At 46.1% G+C, this 25,639-nt stretch overlaps 1 protein-coding gene across 1 annotated transcript in view; it reads right to left on the reverse strand.

Moving 5' to 3' along the window:
- Positions 1 to 25,377, reverse strand: part of axo (axotactin) — a 140,030-nt gene extending 114,653 nt beyond the window's left edge. The window contains exon 1 of the mRNA XM_077639090.1: positions 25,245 to 25,377. The gene's annotated coding sequence lies outside the window, so the exon portion shown is untranslated. The remainder of the gene's footprint in view (positions 1 to 25,244) is intronic.
- Positions 25,378 to 25,639: the final 262 nt, after the last annotated feature.

A 25,639-nucleotide genomic window follows, 5' to 3' on the forward strand; every position in this document is an offset into this window, starting at 1 on the left:
TCTAAGACAACTAAAAAATCGTCCACGTAACGAAAAACCTTGATAACATTGCTGTCCATGGGAGAAGCGAGCAGTTGACGATCGAAATGAGCCAGCAGAAGGTCACTGAGAACCGGGGCTATGCAGGACCCGATACATATACCCTGCTTTTGTAGGTGGGGCATCCCTTCAAACTGGATATAGGTTGATTGGAGATAAAACTTTAAAAGTTCTAAAAAACCCCCAACTGTGATCCCCGCAGTATTTTGAAAAGCAATGGAGCCATATTTGTCAATGGAAAGCTCAACGCACTCAAGGATGAGCTTGTGAGGTAAAGAATAAAAGAGATCTTTAATGTCAATGGAGAAAGCCTGGTAGCATTTGTCAGTGTTAGTGCTAAAAAATTCTAAAACCTGGTTGGAATTGTTAACAATAAACGGGTCGTCCACGGGTAAAAGCTTAAGATGGAGCTGTAAAAAACGAGCAACAGAGTGCTGCCATGTACCAGTTTCAGAGACTATGGTTCTCAGTGGCACATCTACCTTATGGGTTTTAGCGCTAAAAAAGACATCTAAAAAATCTTTCTTGCTCTTATCGATCGCCTTGACAAGATCAGATAGATTCAACCGCTCGCAAAGTTTCTTCGCTCTGGACTTGACTTTGCCTAGAGACACCTTTGCATGACCAGAAAACACAGCAGAAATAGCTTCCCTAGATTTGGATATGAACACTGAGCTAGGCAATACAGCGAATCCGCCTTCTTTGTCAGCTAGGAGAAGACGAAGCGAGTGGTCACGTAGGAAACTAATTACACGTCTCACGGGTAGACAGTGCTCGGTACTCTTCCAACGATTAAGGATGTCAACACCTTCCGAGACAAAGCGGGTGCTCGCTTCGGTCGAGGTGAGGCGCGACACCTGACGTACTAAAGACAGTTGTTCTAGCCTAGATTCCTTGGGCGGTACCGCAAACTTAGGGCCGAGAGAGAGGACCACAATGCAAGGTGCCGCAAGGACCACAATGCAAGGTGCATGTCATAGGTGATGTAACTTGCCAGCTTACGTCAGTCGTGTCCTCTCTCTCGGCCCTAAGTTTGCGGTACCGCCCAAGGAATCTAGGCTAGAACAACTGTCTTTAGTACGTCAGGTGTCGCGCCTCACCTCGACCGAAGCGAGCACCCGCTTTGTCTCGGAAGGTGTTGACATCCTTAATCGTTGGAAGAGTACCGAGCACTGTCTACCCGTGAGACGTGTAATTAGTTTCCTACGTGACCACTCGCTTCGTCTTCTCCTAGCTGACAAAGAAGGCGGATTCGCTGTATTGCCTAGCTCAGTGTTCATATCCAAATCTAGGGAAGCTATTTCTGCTGTGTTTTCTGGTCATGCAAAGGTGTCTCTAGGCAAAGTCAAGTCCAGAGCGAAGAAACTTTGCGAGCGGTTGAATCTATCTGATCTTGTCAAGGCGATCGATAAGAGCAAGAAAGATTTTTTAGATGTCTTTTTTAGCGCTAAAACCCATAAGGTAGATGTGCCACTGAGAACCATAGTCTCTGAAACTGGTACATGGCAGCACTCTGTTGCTCGTTTTTTACAGCTCCATCTTAAGCTTTTACCCGTGGACGACCCGTTTATTGTTAACAATTCCAACCAGGTTTTAGAATTTTTTAGCACTAACACTGACAAATGCTACCAGGCTTTCTCCATTGACATTAAAGATCTCTTTTATTCTTTACCTCACAAGCTCATCCTTGAGTGCGTTGAGCTTTCCATTGACAAATATGGCTCCATTGCTTTTCAAAATACTGCGGGGATCACAGTTGGGGGTTTTTTAGAACTTTTAAAGTTTTATCTCCAATCAACCTATATCCAGTTTGAAGGGATGCCCCACCTACAAAAGCAGGGTATATGTATCGGGTCCTGCATAGCCCCGGTTCTCAGTGACCTTCTGCTGGCTCATTTCGATCGTCAACTGCTCGCTTCTCCCATGGACAGCAATGTTATCAAGGTTTTTCGTTACGTGGACGATTTTTTAGTTGTCTTAGACTGTGACGCGCAGGCGATTCAACGTATCAGTAAGAATGTACTGTGTTCATTCGGTATTGTGATGAATCCTCTTGACCTCACCCACGAACTTCCAGTAAATGGCCAAATTAGATTTCTAGATATCCGGTTCCACTTTAAAGATGATGGTGTCTGCTGGTGCTATGAACCGCGCGCCAACAAACCACTTCTGGCGTTCAACTCCGCCCACTCCAAGCTCGTTAAACGAGCTATTGCCATGTCTTGCCTCAAGAACGCTCTCGGCAAATCCTGCCCGCATCTGATGTCGCAAGCATTCAATCGTCAAGCAGATAGACTGCTTAGCGCTGGGTACCCGCACCACCTCCTGGTTTCAGTCGCTGAAAGCTGCCTAAAACACATGCGCAGCAAGGTGCATACGTGCGATAGCCGCGCACAGCGCAGGCAGAAGGTAGCTGTTATACCTTACATACACTCACTTTCGCACAATCTGAAAAAGGTAGCCCAGCGTTACGACGTGAAAGTGGTCTTCTCTGCCCCTCACAAGCTGTCCAAGCTTTGCAGGATCACTAATCCGGAGGCGACCCAGAAGCGTGGCTGTGGCAAAAAACATAGGCGGCCTTATGTTGATTGCACAGAAGGTGTAGTTTACAAAATTCCGTTAAGTTGTGGAAAGACGTATGTTGGCCAAACTGGGAGATGCGTGAACGAGAGGTTAAGAGAGCATGCCTTGAACGTGAAAAATGCACGCGAGGGAAAAGATTTTGAAGGCTTCCTCGCAAGTCACTGTATCACTTGCCTAGATTGTACTCCTGCACTCGGTGACACCTCCATAATCAGAAAGAGCAGTGTACGTATGACCAGAGAAATAGCTGAATCAAATCAGATATATAGCCTGGGAGAGGGCTGCGTCAGCACAGCCTCTATCGCCCTTTCACCAAAAGAGCTGACTTTCCTGAGCATGCGCGAACGGTAGCTGCACTACGTTTATAAATATGAATTCCTTCAATAAAAAATTGTTGTCAGTTCAGCGCCCGTCCTTGTCGCCTCGTCTCTGTCCTCGTCTGTTCAGCGCTGCTTTTCTAGAAAACTATGTACCAACACGCCCAACTCGCCGCATTAACTGTCCTATTCTTCACCAGTTGCCTGCGGGAGCAAGACTGCGTTAAAAAAAGAGAGAGGGCGAGACAGAAAAATAAATTTTGCTGGGCCGTGACAGTCCGCCGAACCCCCCTAATACTGTAGAATGGGAACGGCCCGGCACTATCGTTATCAGCCTCTTCGTCACCACAGCGCCACGCGTTGTCATTCCGGCGTTCCGGTGTTCCGTCATGTGCGCTAATCTTTTTTGCTCTCGACTGTACACATTTTTCAATCGTATGCTTTAAGTGATCATGTATGTATTGTGCGCTTAAAAAGACGTGGGTACGTGATTATACGGATATCAGGATGAGCCATTCCCCGCGCCAGCAGAAGTGTTGGCCTCTAAAATATGGTAAGAAATTTCCGCAAGACTTCATTTCTGCGTAACAACTATCCTTTCTACACGAACCTGCGTGCGGCCAGACGGAATACTGCGAATGCGAAAGGTACCATTGTGGAAAGTATTTTACTGCCTTAGCAGTACACTGCTTCGGAGAAAAAACTGTGTGTGTGTGTGTGTGTGTGTGTGTGTGTGTGTGTGTGTGTGTGTGTGTGTGTGTGTGTGTGTGTGTGTGTGTGTGTGTGTGTGTGTGTGTGTGTGTGTGTGTGTGTGTGTGTGTGTGTGTGTGTGTGTGTGTGTGTGTGTGGCGTATGTGTGCGTGGTGTGTGTGTGTGTTTGTGTGGTGTGTGTGTGTGTGTGTGTGTGTGTGTGTGTGTGTGCGTGTGTGTCTGTGTGTGACGGTTGTGTGCGTGGTGCGTGCGTGTGCGCGCGTGTGTGTGTGGTGTGTGCGTGCGTATGTGTGCGTGTGTGTGTGGTGTCTGTGTGAGTGTGTGTGTGGTGTGTGTGCCTGTGTGTGTGTGTGTGCACGCGCGTGTGTGTGTGTGTGTCCCTCCCCCTTCATAACGCCTACAGCGGAGTGTCACCCATGCACCCTACAGGGGGGAGGAGGTTCCTCCTTTATTGAACATGCTCTTCCCGTCGGCGAGCACCCCCCCTCCCTCCGAAGCCCATGCATCAGCGGAACGAAGAAGTGAGGTCGAAAAAAAATCAAATACTCAATGGGAAGGTGATGAGTAAAAAAGCAAAATATATAACCAATACTGCCAACGCATATTAACCGCATCATATCGTATGATCGACTGAAAATTTTTGATTATTATTATTTTTATTACATCCCACAGACAGAAAATGACAATTTGAGGACACCCACGATCAACTTTCAAACTCATTACCCGAAAGAGGGAGTAAAGTGGGCAGGAAGTCAAACCATGCGTAGAGCATAACAGCGCCTTATGTGCGTGGCCCGGTTTTGCTGCCATTATTACTTTCCTTTCGATTCCACTTATGTTTAACGCCTACAACTGCGACTCGTACACGGCCGAACAAGGAGCAGTTTGAACCAGTGATAATGGGCGAAAAAGAAACGAATTGCATGTGAACAGAATGGTTGCATAAACTATCCGGGCGCTCAGATGCAGCATTTTGTAACGCTTCATTTCCCCAATTCATCATTTTCCTTCATAACACCACCTGTAACTAGAGCCTGTACGGTCGGGGCTTGCACATCGCTAGCAAGCAAGGTGCGTCGTCAGTGCTGCTATCAGAGGCAGTGCTGGCAAAAGGAAAAAAAAATAAGAGAAAAATGGGCAAAAATCCACCGCCCCGATTGTCCCTCGCAATCTTAACTTTGAAATTTGTTTTCTTTCTTTTTTGCTTGAGTAAAATCTCATGTGATAATAAGAACCCACAGCGAGAGTTTACAAGAAGAATCTTGAAACATTACAATTTGCTTATATGCTTATAAATGCAGTCCTGTCAACATTACTGCGGCATAGCTATATCCAAACATACAAACAATGCGGCTGGCTATATCCAAACAAGTAGTACATTTAGCGTTACGCTCCTTAGGTTCTCGTACGCTGCGGAGCTGTTGAACATTTGACAGTATTTCCGGAAAAGAGTAAACAAGAACACAATCAGAAAGAGGGCGAACTGCTATATAATAACGGGTAGAAGAACAGTAAAAAAGAAAGAAAGACAGCGCTTCGAGCTCGTTCACCACGCTGTCGTGATGGGGGGGCCGACAGGAGACGCGTAAAAAAACCGGGGGGCTACGCCCATTCCTCTTCCCTCGTCATCAGCATGCGAGGGCACGTCGCTAATAAATGCGTGCACCCTGATGCTCGGCTGTCGCCTCGATTCGCCCGCAGCCCCAACTCCCTTCCCCGCTCCCTCTCTCTCTAAAGAGACCCGTCGACTCGCATACGAGAGCGCTTCCTATCGGAAACGGGGCGGAATAGTAAGTACTCTCCGCGCTACCGAAAATGCACTCCCGCGTTCCTCCGTGCGGTGCCAGTACATACGACCTTCCGCAGCGTCGCGCCCGTGACTGCTCAAAGCCGACTGTCTCGTATTCGGCGCCGTGGCTGCGTCGTGGTGTCGGTATAGGCTAGAAGCAGCGGGTTCGATACCTTATATTACGATAATGGTAATGAATTGATTATAACGGGGCACTGGAAGCTGGGTCAAAGAGTGTCATGGCTAATGTGCTTTCATACTGTATAAAAGTAAATTCAAATACGACAGAATTAAGCCGAGCACCGTGGCAAAGGGAAACTCGTAACTATCGGAAACCCGATGGACTGCCAACGGCGTTGCGTATTGAACCCCACACTACCCGCCTAAGAGGCGGATGCTTATACGACTATAGTAAGATACAACTAAAAAAAAGCAGCCCTTGCTAACACTGCGCCACGCTCCGCGGCGTCCTGTATTACTCCACTGGCCAATCTAAACAGTAAGCATTAATTAAGAGACTAGCGCATAAAATTGGGACACAGACAGAGAAGAAGACAGGACGAGCGCTAATAAATTAATTAATGATGACATACCAACTAGCCCAGCTTTCCGCATTGAAACAGTAAGCGAAATGAGTTTTTTAAATCTTCGACTGTATTAAACAAGCCAGGTATCGAAATTTTATAGCTTACAAGTTTGTGTTATATGGTTCTTGTTCAGGTAACAAGAAAATGTTCAACAGCGGTCTACTTTTTTGTCGTGGAGGGATTCTGTGCGGTGGTCCTGAATGTGGGTGATGCGTCACTGCAGACTTAGGTTGTATCTGACTTTATGCCGCAGCTGCGGAGCGATACTTGAGCTTTGCCGGATCTCTTCGCGTCAAAGGATTCAAGACCTTTCAGCTGAAAGCAGAGCTCGACAGAGACTTCGCTCGTCAGGAAAGCTCTCTCGTCGCCGCAGCAAGCGTGTGGCACGTTGGCGTAGCTCATCCGGAGTACGAGGGGGCTTTCCATTGGCTCGAGTGCCATATCACCTCCGTATACGCGTGTGGCGGGAGCACTCACTCTACCCTCGATACGGCCTTATCGATAGACGCGACCTCCGGCTGGACCGCACGTAGGTTTGCTCGGACCCAAGGGCAAACACCGCGAAGGCGAAAGAAGGGAAAAAGAAGGCGACTTGCATATCGACCGGCCAGAAAGAACCGCAGCCACATAGCGTAGAGTAGCCGTCGGTGTGCAAACACCAACAACACGTGAGTAGAGAAACGTGAGATCGACAGTGCGTCACGTGCGTCTCTCCCGGATTTTTGGCAAGAAGCACCCGTGCGAGAGATACGCCGATAGAGAAACTATACGTACACGTTCGAGCAAAGGAGAGGGAAAGAAGCCGTGAACATAGTTACGCTAGTTGCTTGTTAGCAACGAAGCGGGGGGCTATACCGGGTGCTTCAGGGAAGATTTTAAGTAATTTTCAATAATAATAATAATAATTGGTTTTTGGGGAAAGGAAATGGCGCAGTATCTGTCTCATATATCGTTGGACACCTGAACCGCGCCGTAAGGGAAGGGATAAAGAAGGGAATGATAGAAGAAAAATAAAAAGAAAAAATAAAAAGACAAGGAAAAAAGGAAAATAAAAAACAAGAAAGAAAAGGCTTTTTGGGGTACAAAATATGGCTTTTGTGGCATGGTATTACCAGTTTTGGCGAACACTAATAATAATAATAATAATTGGTTTTTGGGGAAAGGATTGCCTCATATATCTTTGGACACCTGAACCACGCCGTAAGGGAAGGGATAAAGGAGGGAGTGAAAGGAAGAATAGGTGCCGTAGTGGATGGCTCCGGAATAATTTCGACCACCTGGGGATCTTTAACGTGCACTGACATCGCACAGCACACGGGCGCCTTAGCGTTTTTCCTCCATAAAAACGCAGCCGCCGCGGTCGGGTTCGAACCCGGGAACTCCGGATCAGTAGTCGAGCGCCCTAACCACTGAGCCACCGCGGCGGGGCTGGCGAACACTGTAAAGCCAGTGAATTTTCTTAAGTGCTTGTAAGCTGGTTAACTAATTTCTGATAACTTTTTAAATATCACGGCTAACCAACTGGTTGCAACTAGATATTTGTAGCCGGTCGTTAGTATATCAGTTTTTAGAGATTCGAGAACGCGATTATCCTCGGCTCTGTGCCTCGGCAAAATCTGGATACATCGTGCCAAAATACATGCGCTTTGGAAAGGCGTGCAGATAAAGCAACCTTTCCAGTGCACTTAAGTAGTCGAAAAAGTCAAGTTTTGTAGACCCATTGCGCCGAGGGTAATAGCGTTTTCTAAATTCGAAAAAGTGATATGGCTATTACTAAAGACCGGCTACAAATCTCTAATTGCAACCAGGCGCCTAACACTAATAGTTAGAAAGTTAATTCTTAAAAAATAGTCATCCAGTGAACTACTTAAAAAGATTCGCCTGTTTTCTTGCGTCCGCCAACACTGGTAATATTATGCTGAAAAATACATATTTTTACCTCAAAAAACCTTCCCTGGAACACCTGGTATCGTAAACGGTGGACTCAAGAAGAATAGGTGTCAGGGGGAAGGATGATGCAGCTGTGCAGTTTTGTACGCGAACAAGCCACCTGTTTAGCATCAATACGAGATTCATTTCTGCTGTAAACTGTTCCTGCTCCCCTTGTCGGCACTTTTAACGCTCTCTCCCTCTCTCTACTTCCATGACGCGAAGGTGGCCTAAAGACCTTTCCGATAAGGGATCCCTGGACGTATACATATTACTCGCTGATCTGTTGCGTGCACACCTGAATCTAGGGCGGTTGTCAGGACTGGTGTGCAACAGTCCTCAGAGGAGGCGCTTAGACACCTCCCTCGGCCAATGGACAGATCTGTAGAGCAGTTTTTGTGCCATGGACGTGGTTTGCGCAATAGATAAGTTATCGTTTCATGGCAGAGTTGGTCCACAGACCAGTTTCTTTGGCCCCGAATTCGTTTTTCGACCACTTTTGTGACGAAGACATGTGTCCTCATATCTGCCCTTGTATAGGATACATAAATGTGTCCTGACAGTCCCATTAGGCAGCTAAATACAATTACGAGCATTTGTCAGCACGCGGATAAAATGGCGCCCGTGGGCTGTGCGATGTTAGCGCAACATGTTAATGGGACACTAAGGACGACTCCAATTATTGTTCCCAGAAAAAAAATGATTCCCCTGACTCGTTTTTCCTTTTGTGACGTTTGCCCTGCCTCAATAAATACTATATTTATCGGATAGAAAAGTGAATTTAAAAATCTTCCCTCCTGCCGATTCAAACTCATGACGTCCTTGCTGAAAAGGACAGGTTGGCACCATTTTGAATTGAATGTCGGTGTAGCATGCACTCTGGGATCCGCGACCAGATATCGGCGTCAACGCGATGCACACTATACTTGCGAAACTAGCGGTTAGGGCGACACCTGCATTCTATTTATGGCACTTTTCTAGCTTATAAAAGTTCCGTTTCCGGTGAGAGGGGAGGTCTATTTGTGATTATAACGCGGTACTCTATGGATACAGGCCAACTTTTCATATCCAACAATTCTGTATGATAACATTTTTTAGCGGGAGCCAGTTCGTGAACGCAGTGTTTTCATATATTTTAACATTTCACTATAACAATCAATATATCCGCAGATCTCCCGTCGGCAGGCTTGCATTTTTCTTTTTGCTATTAGCGTTTTTGCCATCGTTGAAAGCGTTCCCCATTGATTTTATATGACAGTTTTAACTGTTCGGCGCGAGCTATGGAAACAATTTAAAAGAAAGACCTTGTTACACGTCAGAAGAATGGACTGTGAGCTTCAACGTTTCCATAACAGTACCTTAAGGTTTTCCAGTATTCAAATTTTTTTCCAAGAATGCTGAACATATATTTGTCTTCAGTGTCTCTTTAAGAGCAACCTCAGTTGCTCTAAGTTGTAATTTTTTCAAGAGCGAAGAACTGCACTTCACTTTCTTGAGCTTTCGGAGCTACGGATACGTTAACGCGCCTCAAATACAGTGATAATGACGATGATGATGGTCATTTCGTTTTAAAAACGCAAGGCCAAACAGCGTCTTCGAAGTTCAAAGACTGCCTTTGCGTCACGCGCTCAAAGCCTTCCGAATTTTCCGCACACAGTCCGCGTCAAATGCTTACTTCTCCGGAAACCCTCCTCGTCGGCAGTTAGCCGCACTCAAAAAACACACACACTAAGTTCACTGAACGGACCTCTGTTCCATGAAGGGGCTCCATGCCGGCTTCCGCTGATAGCGTGAACTTGACGCGCCACGAAAGCGACCTTTTCCCACGAAAGTTCAAGAGCCGGAACACGAACGTGTACAGCCTTCAGACGACATTGAGAATGTGCGCGCTTAGGTTTAGGCTACGTTCGGTAACCTGCAGTAAGCTCGCAGCGGATCAAAGTTGTAGTGTGCTGAAATTCAATGAACTGAAACATATTTGCACTGGACACAGTGGCGTTCCAGCGAGAAATTTGTGAAAGTTCGTTAATCTGAAATGTTCGTTCGAGCGGAATTTCTCAGCGTATATGCGTGCTTTTGCAGCATCAACACGTACAGTGTGGGGACAAAAGCCTCTGGAAAGCGTGCATATTAAGCGATGCCGATAGCTCTATCATTAGCCACCGGCTGGAGACCAACCACACTTGTGGAGGCCAGAGTGAAAATCCTGGGGCCGTATTCTGAGTTTGTGTCATAATGGAAAGCGTCATGATCTTCCGCAGCGGCCACACCTGATTGGTCGAAACGCCGGAAGCGGATGTACGTTCGGTTGCGACTGTGAGCGGCAACAGGATGTAACTCCGTTGCGGTTGCCGCAGCGCGTGGTCCGCTATGTGTTTGACGTCATCGGTCCTGTTTCTTCGACTCTTTTCGCTACGTCCGATCCACCACATCCAGAGTGCTTGGCTTGAAGCACTCTGACACGGGTCGGCCCGGTATTGCACTGCCTCCGGGATCGGCCCGGGGCATATTAGCGCGGCGCGTCTTTTCTTTCACTCTTTGCTCTCCTATCCTTTACCTCACCTACATTTAGCACGCAGCAGCGAGCGTGGCTCGGCTTGAGCCAGTAGGCAGGCCCGTGCACATTCCTTTTCCCTCTTCCTCTCAGTAACATCAGTAAGTCAGCCCGCTTCCGACGTTTCGACTAATCAGGTGTGGCCGCTGCGCCAGATTAATATAATAATAATAATTGGTTTTGGGGAAAAGGAAATGGCACAGTATCTGTCTCATATATCGTTGGACACCTGAACCGCGCCGTAAGGGGAGGGATAAGGGAGGGAGTGAAAGAAGAAAGGAAGAAGGAGGTGCCGTAGTCGAGGGCTCCGGAATAATTTCGACCACCTGGGGATCTTTAACGTGCACTGACATCGCACAGCACACGGGCGCCTGCTTTTTATTATGACAAAAACTCGGAATACGGACCCTGTTCTTTCATCCCCGTAAGCGGTCTGCAGCCAGCATCTAATAATAGAGCTATCGGCTTGGTTTGCGGCTCACGCGGTCCAGAGACTTTTGTCCCCGACTGTATACGTCCCATTGCGGGACCACCCCCGGCTTTACGGAGTCGTTGTAAATATACGGGGCCAGAGCGTTCTTCCTCTTTTGTCGGGCATCCCCTGGCAACGAGAACAGAAGCGCGCGTCAGCCTGGAAGGCCAAACAAAGGGCGTTCGAACACCGCACGCTGTTCGGCTTCAAGACAATGCGGCCAAATCCGGAAACAGCCGGTTTTCCTGCGAAACGAAGCTTGGTCGCGGCTCGCAAGCATCGCCGCTTTATCAGGAAGCGAACGTATTATTCCTTTTGTTTGTTTACAGTCCCACGGCACATTAATTCGGGTCACTTTTCTCAATCACACCCGCACCCCAGCTTTCATATACAGCTGTGTGTACGCACCCAGCAATTCTGGACAAAAGCATTTTTGAGCAGGGAAACCGTTTATGAACGCAATTTTCCCATATAATGTAAGCTTTCACTACAACAATCAATATATCCGCAGATCACCCGAACGGCAGTCTTTTATTATTATTTTTTTCAATTTACGTTTTTAGTGTCCCCACTAGTTTTCTAAGGCAGTCTCAACTGTTCGATGCGATCGATGAAAACACTTTGAAAGAAAGATTTGAGAATAATGGACGATTACCTTCAATATTTCCATAAAAGTGTCTTACAACTTTTCCATTTTTCAAAACTTTTGCCTTAGAAAGCTGGACATGTCTAGTAATGCGGCCTGGCGCGACGCCACCAATGCGTTTCCTTTTAAAGAGGCACTAATTAAAACTCTATACAAGTTTTGCTATGCGTAAAATTCGATTGTTCGACGTTTTATGGGTCTGTTCACGTTATCTAGGCCGGAAAAAAATTAGTTATTGACGAGAAACCTGGATTTAAAATTAATTATTTTTTCCGCCGCTCGATTCAATCTCGCAGCATTGATTGATAATGAGAGCCAGACAACTATGGACTTCGAGATCGCTGGTAATGCGCCCAAGCCTAGCTTTACAGGTCCGACTGAAAAAAAAAGATACATGACGTCATCGCAGCTTGCATGTTAAACTGCCGGTTGCGGCGACATATGCATTTCATTTTTCTCCCTATTTTAGCACATAAAACCTCCGTTTCGGGTGAAAGTGTCCTGTATCTTTGACAAAGGCCAATTTCAATCTGACAAAAGGCCGACTTCAAATCGACATAGGCTGCCTTCAATTCGTGGTCAGTGTCCCTTTAATAATGCCACAATTAGGGATTGCTTGGTTCACGAAGCCTTGAAGCAACACCCCAAAAACCGTCATTAGGTTGTTGAGCCGATGTGGCGGTAATAGACTGGTTTATGGTTTAAAGGGGGTTTAACGTCCCAATGCGACTCAGCTTACGAGGGACACCGTAGTGAAGGGCTCATGGGACTCGCTTGATAAGCTTGAAGTCAATGCAACGAATCCCGAAAGCGACAGCTACTCCAAGACAGCAGGTGGTCGAAAGAGCTTCTGAACATAAATTAAACCCATAATATTACGTCGGCAATGTAATAAAGAAACAGAAGATAAAACAGAGCCTAATACCTCGGATGGAAAAAATGTTTGTCTCGGTATCAGCGGGTCAGTGGTTGATCCCCGGTTCGTAAAAGGGTTCATGGCTCTCTCAGCCTTGTTATCTGATATCAGGGAGCGGGCTGTGTCACAGTGAGACTCTTGAACAGCTCGGTCGAAGCCTGTTTGATCCCGCCTGCGTGCATTTTGTGAGGATGGCAGAGGAGGCGCAAATGGAAGGTCAGGTTTATCATCACTGACGGTCATAACTATTATATTATCGTCACTTACTTCACAATCCTACTTTCCCTGCCTCAAAGATCATTGGATTCTTAAAAGCCAGCGAGTCTGTAAAGAAGTGAAATATTTGCGGGTGTTTTCTCGGGTGAAGAAATACGTGAGCTGGAGTCGTAGCTGTGAAGACTACAACATACATCTTAAACTGTCATGTTCATAAGAAAAGAAAAAAAACACTAGAGCATGGCCTTCTGAGCGCGACGCTTTGAACCTTGCCTTCATTTCTCACAGGGTAGCCTACTTTCCAGGAAAACTGCTGAGCGCGAGCAGAAAAGTGAGAATTGCTCGCCCAGTCCGGAGGAGTTGTTATGCTGACGACTGTTGGTCGCAGAACAGCGGGACAGGGCTCAGAGCGCATGCTTTAACAAACTTCTTCCTAAGGCAGAACTTTCGCTTTCGCAAGTAAAGACAACCTGAATGAATAACGCCTTTTTGTGCGCGTTTCAGGGGAAGTTATTCGTGAGGCAGCCAGTATCCGGGGATAAACACATGACCAAGGTAAGGTAGTGCAGTTTCGGCGCCGATGAAAGAAGGCTATGTCGACAGCATTGCTAGGGTCCTCTGATATTTTAGCGCTTACTTTTGCGTTCGAGACACCATCTGACGTTTCAGTATTTCACTCACAGCACTTCATTTTTTCAAAATGCATTTGAATTTTAATATTGCTTTTCAGCACATGATGACAGCGTACATTATTACTATGTGCCACCGTGGCGTGTTAATTGCAAAGCCGAAAAAATTGGACGAAATGTATTCAATTGCCTTGCATTGCATTGTGCTGTATTATATTTCATTGAACAGTGTTATAATGTACGGTCATTGGGACAAGCCCACTCCACCTTTTTCTTTCTCTCTGCATCTGTCTCAAGTGCGCTGATGATGATTATTATTTGAAGAGAGAAACTAGGCACATGTTACAGAGTATAGCTTGGTTCTCATAGAAGAGATCGTCACCAGCACCAAGGGTGTATCCCGGCTAACTACTCGCGACAGCTGAAAGTTCTGGAACGGGTGAATACCGGCGTACTCCGGTTATGTTCAGACGACGCAAGACGTATACGCATCTGTCTCTCCCTCCGAACGACACATTCCACCTCACACGCCTACGCGCCCGATAAAGAGAAAGCAGTTCGCGAGCGACAACCGAGACGTCCTTGCATACGCGTACTCGGAATACATACATGCTTGTCCAATGCCTGCGGCTCGAGAAAAGGCGTACACATCGCGAGGGCATGCACACGCGCACACACTCCGTAGAAGCGGCGTGAAAGGTTTGCTAACGCAAATTCTGGGCATTCGTTCAAGTGTAGAGGCAGGGGAAAAAAATAAAACAAGGCAAGGAGGAGAGAGAGGAGGGACAACGCGGAGGGGGAGAGTAATGAGAAGGAATTACGATCTAGCATCGTCATTCAAAGAAAAACTCGCGCGCTTTCGTGGCTGCTTGCATGGCTGTCGCGTACAAAATGCGAGCTTGTGGTAACGTTACGCGCAGCCATGAATAAAACACGTTTTTTTTTTTAATAAGGAGCTCTCCAGTTTCGTTTTGAGTCTTTGTTTATTATAGTGTTATTGCGCCCCTGCACGCTACGGCGCCGTTTAACAAACGCCAAGAAAAAAATTCTTGATTTTTTTTTATTTGATTTTTTTATGCCCCGCCGCGGTGGCTCAGTGGTTAGGGCGCTCGACTACTGATCCGGAGTTCCCGGGTTCAAACCCGACCTCGGCGGCTGCGTTTTTATGGAGCAAAAACGCTAAGGCGCCCGTGTGCTGTGCGATGTCAGTGCACGTTAAAGATCCCCAGGTGGTCGAAATTATTCCGGAGCCCTCCACTACGGGACCTCATTCTTCCTTTCTTCGCTCACTCCCTCCTTCATCCCTTCCCTAACGGCGCGGTTCAGGTGTCCAACGATATATGAGACAGATACTGCGCCATTTCCTTTCCCCAAAAAAACAATTATTATTATTATTATTATTATTATTATTATTATTATTATTATTATTATTATTATTGTTATTATTATTATTATGCGAATCGACTCTGTAACTAGTTGCGCATTAGGCTTGGAAGCACTCGCCGTTTGAATTTGGAGGCGCTGATCCATATGCTGTAGTGCATACAAACTGTCCGATTTAATCAGCTTATTTGCAAGAAAATAAATCAAACGACATAGCCGGGCTGCGCTAGAAATGCGGCCATTAATGCAGTCGATACAATGGGGAAGATGTGCAGAGTTTACATGCATTCACTAGTATTCATCCTACCACACCATTAAGCAATGCATCTTAACTGCTTCCGCACCTGTGCGTGCGTTTGCGCGCGTGTGCATGTGCATGTGTGCTTATTTTAAACAGGAGAGGAAAATGAAGGCACAGAAGCATGTGGAACGACAGCGCTTTGCCAAGCTTCAATATTATGCATGACATGTAATCTTTATCAGTCATAACAAAAGCTTCAGCAGCTCTTTGCTTTGGTCGTATATACCCACAGTGTCAGGACGTAGATAATAATAATAATAATAATAATAATAATAATAATAATAATAATAATAATAATAATAATAATAATAATAATAATAATAATAATAATAATAATAATAATAATAATAATAATAATAATTGGTTTTTGGGGAAAGGAAATGACGCAGTATCTGTCTCATATATCGTTGGACACCTGAACCGCGCCGTATGGGAAGGGATAAGGGAGGGAGATGCCCGTATGACAGTTGTGGGGGTTTTCTTTAACTTTTAGTGAGAAATTTTTTGGCTTTTCTACGTGACAATTTCGTGCCTACGAAGGTTGGATAAGATCCTAGACATAATTATCGAACCTGCCGCATAGTTCAGCACGTGAAATCGAGCTAGGATGCTTTTTTTTCTTCTTGAAGCATACATGTAATCAAGTGATGACTTTAGACATCAGGACCGTCTAAGTAGGCCGAACATAAAGTAAAACCCATTTCACAAGAAACCCTTCGCACTCCACGTAGAGTTAATTAGCTGCAAGCGCGCAGTATTCCTCCTTTCTATTTAGCGTACATATAGTATGGTGGAGCTGCCATAAAAAGAATGTAAACCAATGACGTATAACACCACTGACGTATAACAGGCTTATTATCTATTTAGAGTACAGTCAGAATAAAATCCACCGCGTATTAGGTTGCCTGTTTTGAACAAGCACTTATCAAAGAGCAGCTTACTCAAAGCAATCAGACACGCATTACGGGCTAAAAATGAGATGGTTAGAAGGAGTAAAAGCAACTTCACTTGAGGTCGCTACTAGAGTGTGGTGAAAATGTGCGCACTCCGCTATGGCTCTTAAAGCTACGCATCCCAGGAGGAAGACGAAGGGCATGGGCGCCAAAAAAGCGGCCCAAATTTAAATGTCTCGTGCCTTGCACGTAGGCTTAGATCCCTTAAGTGCACTACCATAACCAGACATCGGTCGGTGCGTGAGAAACGGCGCCCGAAAAAAAAAAAAAAGATCGACGTCGACAGCTGGTCGATTCTGGCAAGGCCTTAAACGCGAAAGCAAAGACCTATGTCAGACAACGCAACAAAAAGAAAATGCAAAGAACAATGACCCTGCCATTAACAGGAAACTTAAACCTGAATGATGCATCATTATGCACTGTGCAGCATTTTTCCGAACCACACAGCGACCTTGCTGAGAATCCTTCGTAGCCGCCCGTACCTTGCAGCTTGATGTATCGTTTCACATCACACAGCTGTCATAGCAATGCATACGTTCTGACGCACTCCAAACAATTCTGCCGCACTTGCAGAGTAACAACGGAGGTATATTCTACGTGCGCAAGCTTTCAAAACCCGACGGATTGCACGGCTGCCTGCCGTTACTTCTGTCCCGTCAGCAATGCTATCTTTTGCTTCTTCCTGTTTTTCTCTTCATAAGGTCCCGTATTTGCAGGGCACTCCACTGCATAAAAGGGGACGTCCCACGCCAGCTGCCCCTGACCGGACTAAATGACGGACAAAGTGCTAAGTGCTTTCAACCGGAAGTGGCCCGCCTGCGACGACGCCATCAAACGTCGGAGAGCGTTCAGCGAAAGTGCCACTCACGCTACCGCAAACAAACAAGGACGCAAACACACAAACAAGGTCCAAGGAAAGAACGCATCTCCAGGCGGCAGCAGATATATCACCGCGAGCCGAGAAGCGATCCGCCGCATCAACTGCGGGGCCAGCGCAGAGGATGTGGAGGTACTACATCGGCCAGGGAGCCGACCCCCTCTAGCAACAACTGTCGAGAAGAGAGAGGGTGAGGAAAGTGAAGGAGGAAGAGGAGGAGGAGGGGGGAAAGGGAGAGATAATACGAGGGCCACGCGCCGACGATCCGTCATCCCTCCCGACGGAAAGACCGACCTACTCCCGCAGCTGCCGACGTCACAACGACAACCAACCGCCAAACGCTCGCGTGCAATGCATGGCACGAGCGGGAAAACGCGTGCAGCGCCCCTGCCTGCAGTCCACGTCACTAAAACGGCGCAGCTTTGTGTTAGGTATAGTGGGATCACTGAGGCGATACCAAATGCGCAGGGTGAAAACTGTTCGGAGATTCGGCGACTACACTTTAGCGCATTTGTATAGCACAATGAAATTCGACATAAACTGCGTTTCATTCGCACAGCGCATGCGCAGTAACCGCCTCCCGCGCCTACTTCTTAAACGGGACAATTTTTAGGGTTAGGATGTGCTTTGCGCGCAGGAGTACGAGGTGCACTGGAGAAGGAATGCGTCGGCTCTTTTGATTGGTTGATTGCGGATCCGGCGTCCGTAACATTGCATGGATTTTGTGAGACGGAGTGCAAACACGGAGAGAGTCCGCGCTCCCGGCGTCTGGCCGCGATGGCTTCTTATCGGCCTGTTTACCGCCGGGACTGTCAGGGCGGCGATAAGCGCCCTAGGAGCAGCGGCTTGCAAGAGGCTTCTATGAGCCCCAGAGTGTGAGGCCTTGCGGAGTGTATACGTACTCCTCTTTCTCCAAGAAGACAACGAAAACAGTTTCCCTCACAAATGGCAGGCCGTGTTTTCATTTCGAAACGTCGTTTAGGACATTAAGATGAGAAAAGGGGAAGGGGACGTGATATTTTTAAAAAATTTAAGAGGAACGTGTCTCTTTTTCTGGAATTTTTGAATTCCAAAGACTTCATGCTCCGTTTACTTTAGAAAGGAGTCCGTTTACTTTAGAAAAGCTACATTGGAGAAATGAGACGATAGCGATCCATATGTCACTATAAACACTGAAAACAAAGCGTATCCGGGGATTGCACGCTCAGTGACTCGTATTGCAAGCGGTCATTGTGCAACAGACGGTGCCACCAATAGCTCGCCACCTGCAGGAAGATACACTAAGTGCACGGCCCTCTACTCCAAATGGCATCGCGTCTGTCCATAACACGGCCTGCATATGTCGCGATGGCAGGTTTCCTGTACAGAACGGTGCGTCAGCACCACACGTTGTTTTTTGTGAGAGGCCCTCGATCGTACACTCACACCGGATTACATGCGTCGGGGCGAATCGTTAGTTTTCCTTTGTGGCCTTTTCTATTTACCGCCCTCTCCGAGTATAAACTATTACTTGCCGTAAACGTCTGTGAAAAGATTTTGATTTATTATAGCAGAACAGCGGTTGAGGGAGTCTGGATTATGAGGTGTCATCTTGAATAGCGGACTCCACAAGCGCATGCTCAAAGCTACAGGAACTTCCACTCTTATGTAGTTTAGACGTGATGAGAACGCGTTAATAACAGGCGCCTTTATGGTAATGAGTCCAGCGCGCACCAATTATATGAAACCATTCGGCCTTTCATCTAAGCACGTGTCTAACCTGAATGGTTGTTTTGAAGCTTGTAAGGTCGTCGTTCGGCTATTTAGTTCATGTATGAAGAGACACCTTCAATGCGTGATTATTTATTCACATTTGTCGAAACATGCCTTAGTTTTTATCGGCACTGAAAAAAAAAAAACACTCCCTGGACTTTTGCTCTCCGGAGGGGAGAATTGGCAGCTATCGCTCTCTCTCTGTATACAGGATCCGTGACTACGCCAACAACATTCTCGATAATTGTCTCATGCAGTAAACGAAACCATTTTCGACAACGTCATGGTCCAGTATAGTCATCATGCAACCGCCTCTCTAATAGAAATGAAAAAAAAAATGGTGCAGAGACAAAGGTACACACTTGTACCTGATAACATTACCTGACTCTCTAAAACTTTTTGGGAAGTAAAAGTGGAATTGAATGCATCATATGAAAACAGTACTCAAAGGTCAATGGCCTAAATGTGATGTGAATAACGAAGCTTTTGCTTTAAATGAATCGTTGATGAGACTTCTGACGTATGAAGTTTGAGATATTCTTGTTATTCGAGATGTATCTTTGTATAGAAAGGGAAATGCAAAAGCGAGTAAATATAGTTGCTGTCATTCCAGTCATTGAGGAAATCAACGTAAGTCTTGTTATTGGTAAAACGAGAAAACATAAATTAACTTGTGTATACGACGCAAAAGAAGTTCATGTCTCCGCGTGGTAGCTCTAAAACAAAAGTGTTTATTAATTTTGCTTTTGCACAGCCTGTTTACCGTCTTATTTATAAAACAGTCACCCGCATGCCTAACGACATTGGTGCAGAGGTAGGGTTTTTGCGCGCTGGCATTTTCATAAGCTTTGGGAAACAGGCACCATTATAAAGACATGGAGTACATTCGGTTGTCACTAGGGTCCTGCGTACAATACACATGAAGCTATAACAGGAGTAGCTTGTTGACGATGCACAGATGTTGCCTTGCGGGACAGGTCTCCCGGAGCCGTAGTCAACGACCTGGGTTGCCGCGACCGGTTGTTAACTACTCTTGGTTGGGCCCTTGTTTAGTTACACGCGGAACCACGCATCGGCTAACAGATAACAAAGACCGCTCGGCTAAACGCTCACATACTTCGAGTTGCCGTTCTCAGTCACTTGTATAGATGGGGCAGACGTTCCCACGGCCCGGGAAAGGTATACGCATGCAAATTAGGAGTATTAACGACCCGCATTGTGGCCGAGGCACATTTGTCAGGTTGGGGCGACCTAAAAAGAATGAAAAATAATAATCCCCTGCCTGAACCACTCACGTGCAACAGGCTTAATCCAATCTTAAAATAAATCAACAGGCCCGAAGACAATGATGTAATTTTACCACCCGTAGGTGGGGAAAATGAAAAAAACAATGATGAGGTGGTTGGGGGGGGGGGGGGGGGGGAGCTACATAGCGACCCACAGCCGGGGGAGCGGGCCCGGCGAGGCTCTCTGATCTCCCCTGGGACGTAGCGGAAGAGACATATAAAGTAGTGTGGGCCATAAAATACATATATAAGTATGGGCAAAGAAAAAGAAAGAAAAATAATTAAAACACAGTAAGAACGAGGGCGTAGTACATAATAAAGCTAGAGTGCTTATCCCACCTAAACTTCTTTCTTGTGGTTACGGTAGAGTTGAGCGCCGTCTTCATCGTATGACTTACCTGATTACTATTAGTAATAAAATTCCTTCGGGTCTATTTAGCCTGCCTGGCTTTAATGGACAATTTATTTTTATTTATTTATTCCTGGCATCCTGAGGACCCTCGCAGGCATAACAATGGGGTGATCCATCAAAAAAGAACGCTACAAATATTGAATGACAGACGAAGTGCTAGGTATAAGTGTAATGGATAAAACCACATTTTAAAAACACCCAGAGCGACTCACTAATGAAAACAACCAAATATATTCACGTCAGGATCCTGAACATAAGTGCTATGTTTGTCTTTATTTTGCTTGACTAACAACTCATATTATTGACTAACAACTCACACCACCGCCACGGTGGCCCAGTGGTTATGGTGCTCGGCTGCTGACCCGAAACACGCAGGTTCGATCCTGACCGCGGTATAGTTTCGTTTTGAAGTACGAGAAATGCTGGACGCCCGTGTGCTGTGTGACGTCAGCGCACGCTAAAGAACCCCATGTGGTCGAAATTATCCGGAGCCCGCAACTAGGGCGTGCCTCATAGCATGTGTCCCTTTGGGACGTTAAACCCCATAAACAAAACCATATTATCGAGCTACAACAATAAAATGTGCGAGGAGATGTAATACTTTTTACGACTTGTCCAGTCGGGTTAGGATTTCTTAGATACGTTTACTGTGTTTTTCGGGGTAAAGAAGCCACTCGTCAAACGTGAATGCCGTATGTGGAGTAGGTACCGCTGGCAAAAAAAAAAAAAAAAGATGGAGCGTAGGTCAATTCCCTCGTGCCTTGCTGATATATTCAGGAATCGTTTCCAAGAAGCGCCCCCTGTGATTTCTTTTGCTGCCCTTGGGCGAAGAATAAGGCAAGAGACGGAGCAAGAATGACACTCGTTATCGGCGAATCCTCTTCGCCAAACTCCATCAAGTCGATCGAGGTCGGTCAGCTAGCGACGCATTGTTCCATGCTGAGAGAAGGCCCGCGAGAAGCTGTTAAGACACTGTTCTTAGCCTAGCGCCGCAGTCCAAAAAACCTCCCGTGCTCTCGGCGGCTCAAGTGGCACTGTCGCGCGTCGTACAAAGATAACGTGGGTGATAAAAGAAGCCTATAAGCGCGGTCCGGGACGTCTTCCTTGCACGCGCCACAATGGGCAGACTAGAAAAGTGACACATTTCAGGCTACGATAAAAAAAAAAAAATCTCGAGTTTTCGACCGTAGAGAGGTAAAAATCTCAAAGGTGACAATGGTATATATCTTGTCGACGGCCTTGACGTATTGGCTGGGTCACGGTTTCTGCACGGCAAGGTTTTTTAACATGCCTGTACTGGCACCTGACAACTATAAGCAATTAACAACGGTCGTAAACTCGAGTTAGCCGTTTGCATGAACAAATTTGAGCGAGCCGCGTGCGTTATTTTACGATCTGCATCGTGTTCTTCTCACAGTTCAGAATGCCATCCCTTTTGAGTTAATTGGGTGGCAGTGTTTCTAAGTGTGATGAATGATCTTTGAATGAATGCGAGCAAGTTCAGAGTTAAAGCATAGTGCATTCAGAAAAATGTGTTGTGGCGTGCGTAGAGCTAATGAGCCAGCGACAGGCCAGAGCGAACAGAAATGAAGGTGCAACTACATCGGCATGAAATGGAGCACCCCGGGAAAGGCAAGGCATTCAGCAACCGCAACCCAGCAGTGTATGGGTTTAATAGAGCAGTATGCATTAGTGGCATCATTTGACATTTACGGCTAGATATACAGAGTATACTATACATCGCTCGCTAGTCTTAACCAATGTCACAGCTTTTTACAGAATGTATGGCGATTTCTCACTGCCAGCTGAAGTAGTTCCAGGTTGCAAAAATTAGCCAAGACAGTGCAAAATCGGCGCTACAAGATAACAGGCCAGAAATGTCCTTTCTGTACAACGGAAAAATGCAATCAAAACAAATCTTATTTGATCTTTGAACACGACGCTCTTACTTATTTCAAACAGCTTGTTGCCGAGTTCACTACTTCAGAAAAGAAGCCAAGACCACTTTGCCCATTTTTAAAAATTAGGCTGACATGATGTTAAAATTACGCTGACATGATTATGATGCTACGAAATCCGCAGTAAAGGCGAATTGGTGCAGGTCAAATGCTAACCATATTGCGATAACCTTTGTTCTGTCAGTGCGTGCTGCATCCGCAGATAGTGTGAGTGTCAATTTATTCACAGTTCCAAGCTTTGAGTATATATTTTTCAGATCAGCTAAAATATTTGGTGCCGATATTTGTAAAAGCAAAAACAAAAAGAAAATTTATGTTAGTTTTTGAGAGCTTCCTGCAGTTGTCCCTGCCGCTTTGAGTATCCGGCAGCTGTTAAATGATCGTCCACAAAGTGAGCGCAAGAAAAAAGTAAAATATCAACATATTCAGCCGTCTATGGTATGTCTGATGTTGTGGTTTTCGATTAGCAATGCAGCTGGTCGAGCTAAATCTTTGTTTACAACTCCCAGGAGTGCACTAATTCTTAAGGTAGTTTATCCGAACAACCAACACTTTAAATCTTTCAGTGCTTCCGTTTTTAGAAGCACCAAAAGTAAACTTTGAAAAATTCTGGGAGCACCAAAATGCTTCAGGTCAAAAGATTTCCAACCTTTTGGTGCTCTAGTTAGTGCTTCTACACGCTGTGAATAGTGGTTAAGTGGCTGTAGCGAAATTAATGTTCCTAGAATGCTCCGTGCAGCAAATCATCCAAAACACAGGTCAAGCAGAAAGCTTCTCTACCGCAAGAAGGAAGCTTCTGCTAGCATTTTATGGTCATTCGGTCTTTAAAAGTGCCGTAATGGCTCTGTTACGGGGCAGAAGCAGAAATCCTTTGGCCTTGAGACTTTTGCCCAAGACTGTACGTGTCTGTATTTGAGCAGGTATGCAGATGTATAGCCTACATATCAAATAGACAGACGAGATGGTGAATGGAAGATCTCAATTCTTCGCAGAATGGTGCATGAAAAAGCATGTCATTAAACTACGTTTTCCCATCGAAGTAGGTCCATTCTCGCATTTCAGCGTTTTTTTTTTTCTTCTTCTTTTAAGCGACGCGGCTCCCTTCACAGTGTGTCGGCCGAGAAGCCGTGTTTCCTCCGCCTAGCGTTCCCTGGATCCTTCCTTACTTTGCCTCAGCTAGGAGAACGCCCAGGGAATACAAGCGGTCGCAAAGCGCGCCTCGCCCAACCGGTCAGGTTGGTGCATCGCAAAAAGAACAGGAAATAAAAGGAATGTGGCAGAAGAGAAAGCTCAAACAGCGCGCGTGCATAGGAGAGGCGCCTTCCGACTAGGCGTCAACAGGCCGGAGCGAGAAATAAAAATGAAAGTGTACGGCGTGCAGTCGCTTCTGCGGTGTTTGAAAATATACAGGGTGTCTGGTGATATTCAATGCATGTTCTTTTTTTTTTACATAACGCCAAATACAACAAGAAGTCACCGCTTTTGAAGTTGGGTTATGACAGTCTTACGCATCGTTCAATCAAATGTGTGAACCTAACCGGCTAGCTACTTAACGTGTTGTAGCTCACTTTCAGTTTATACTGCCTCATTTATTGTCCGTTCAATAAAAGTCAACACCCTGTAGTATGCGTGTAGAGTGGAAAGCGGTGCGGGAAATACGAGGACAGGCAGAACGAAGGGACATAACTATTCAGTGCTGTGTCTGTCGCTTCATTCTCCTTGTCTACATAATTGTGTTTATTTTTATTTATATGTTTGTTGAGGAGATGAGAGCAGATATTTTGTGTTGTCCTCTCAATTCCTTCTGTCTTTGTACTTTGCGTTGTTTTGTTTTTGTAAGGCAGTGAGCTGTACAGACTACATTAATAACATGCTAGGTGGAAATCCAAGTTGTGCACAGTTTTAATGCGCAGATAGAAAAGCATAAAACAGAAAGAAAATAGATTAACATTGGAACGAAATCGGGTCGTTTTCGGCGCCACATTATCGATCCGCATTGGCGGGGCTCCCGGACGTAGAGGAGTGGGAGCAAATATCATTTCATCCTTTAAAAAATTCAACAAAGGAGAAATTCGAGCGGTCGCGCTGAAAGCACATGAGAGGCATATTTGAAATTGCGCGCATCACCCAACAAACATTGCTTTTAGTGGAACTCGCGCTACCGCATGATGAATTTTGGACGGTTGTTTGGCACATCGCGGTTGCTTAGTAGCTTTGCTGCTAAGCGGAATGTCATGTGACCGAATCCCGACATCTGCGGACGCATCTACAATGGAAGAGAAATGCAAGAACTTCAGTGTGCTGTGCGATGTCAGTGTGTGCTCGCGTTCTTAGTTCGTATTGATCTACCATTTTACGCTACGGATATAACAGACGAAGTAACAAGATTTTCTGCTCCGGAGAAGTTAAACTAACGGTTATACAGGAACATGATCGCTAAAATGCTCTCATCTAATCCACCATAGCGCGAAGTCGTTGACAAACGTTGTCCCTGAACAAGATGTGTTCGTTATCATATATCGTTGGACACCTGAATCGCGCCGTAAGGGAAGGGATAAAGGAGAGAGTGAAAGAATAAAGGAAGGAAGAGGCGCCATAGTGGAGGGCTCCGAAATAATGTACACCACCTAAGGAGTACACGTTAAAGATCCCCAGGTGGTAGAAATTATTCCGGAGCCCTCCCCTACGGCACCTCTTCCTTCCTTTATTCTTTCACTCTCTCCTTTATCCCTTCCGTTACGGCGCGGTTCAGGTGTCCACCGATATATGAGACAGATACTGCGCCATTTGCTTTCCCCAAAGACCAATTATTATTATTATTATCATAGACGTCGTCCGGATAAACTAAAGAAAAAAACACGCTTCTCCAGCGCGACAGACGGTCAGCTTTTATAAGATAATGGATAACTGATACGACAATTAGAAGGCGCTCACCTTCTAGATCATCCACTCGGCCGGACTCGTTGATCGCAGCTCCCGTAAGGGTTGGTCGACGAATGGGAGAGGGGGCGAAAAAAAAACTAAATGTGAGGGGGAATCCGCACAGAAAACGCAGAGCAGGGCGTTAAAAAAATGAAAAAAAAAACTGGCCGAAAACAAGCCGATGAAACAGGTATCCGCTCGTGCCGAGGAGGTAGCGAATGCGTAGCCGCCGGTCCACGATGCGAGTGCGTGCGTGTGCCGGTCCCGTGAGAGTCGTGTTGCACGGAAGTCGGCGGCGACGTCTCAGAAAAGTTCCGGCGAAGGCGAGCAGCCGACGGCGACAGAGGTGACACACAGAGCAGCGACGCGAACACAGCAGTCGTTATCGAAACGCGCGATGCGCATCC

Source organism: Amblyomma americanum, chromosome 10 (genome assembly GCF_052857255.1).
Source record: "Amblyomma americanum isolate KBUSLIRL-KWMA chromosome 10, ASM5285725v1, whole genome shotgun sequence".
In the NCBI taxonomy this organism is placed as follows: Eukaryota; Metazoa; Arthropoda; class Arachnida; order Ixodida; family Ixodidae; genus Amblyomma; species Amblyomma americanum.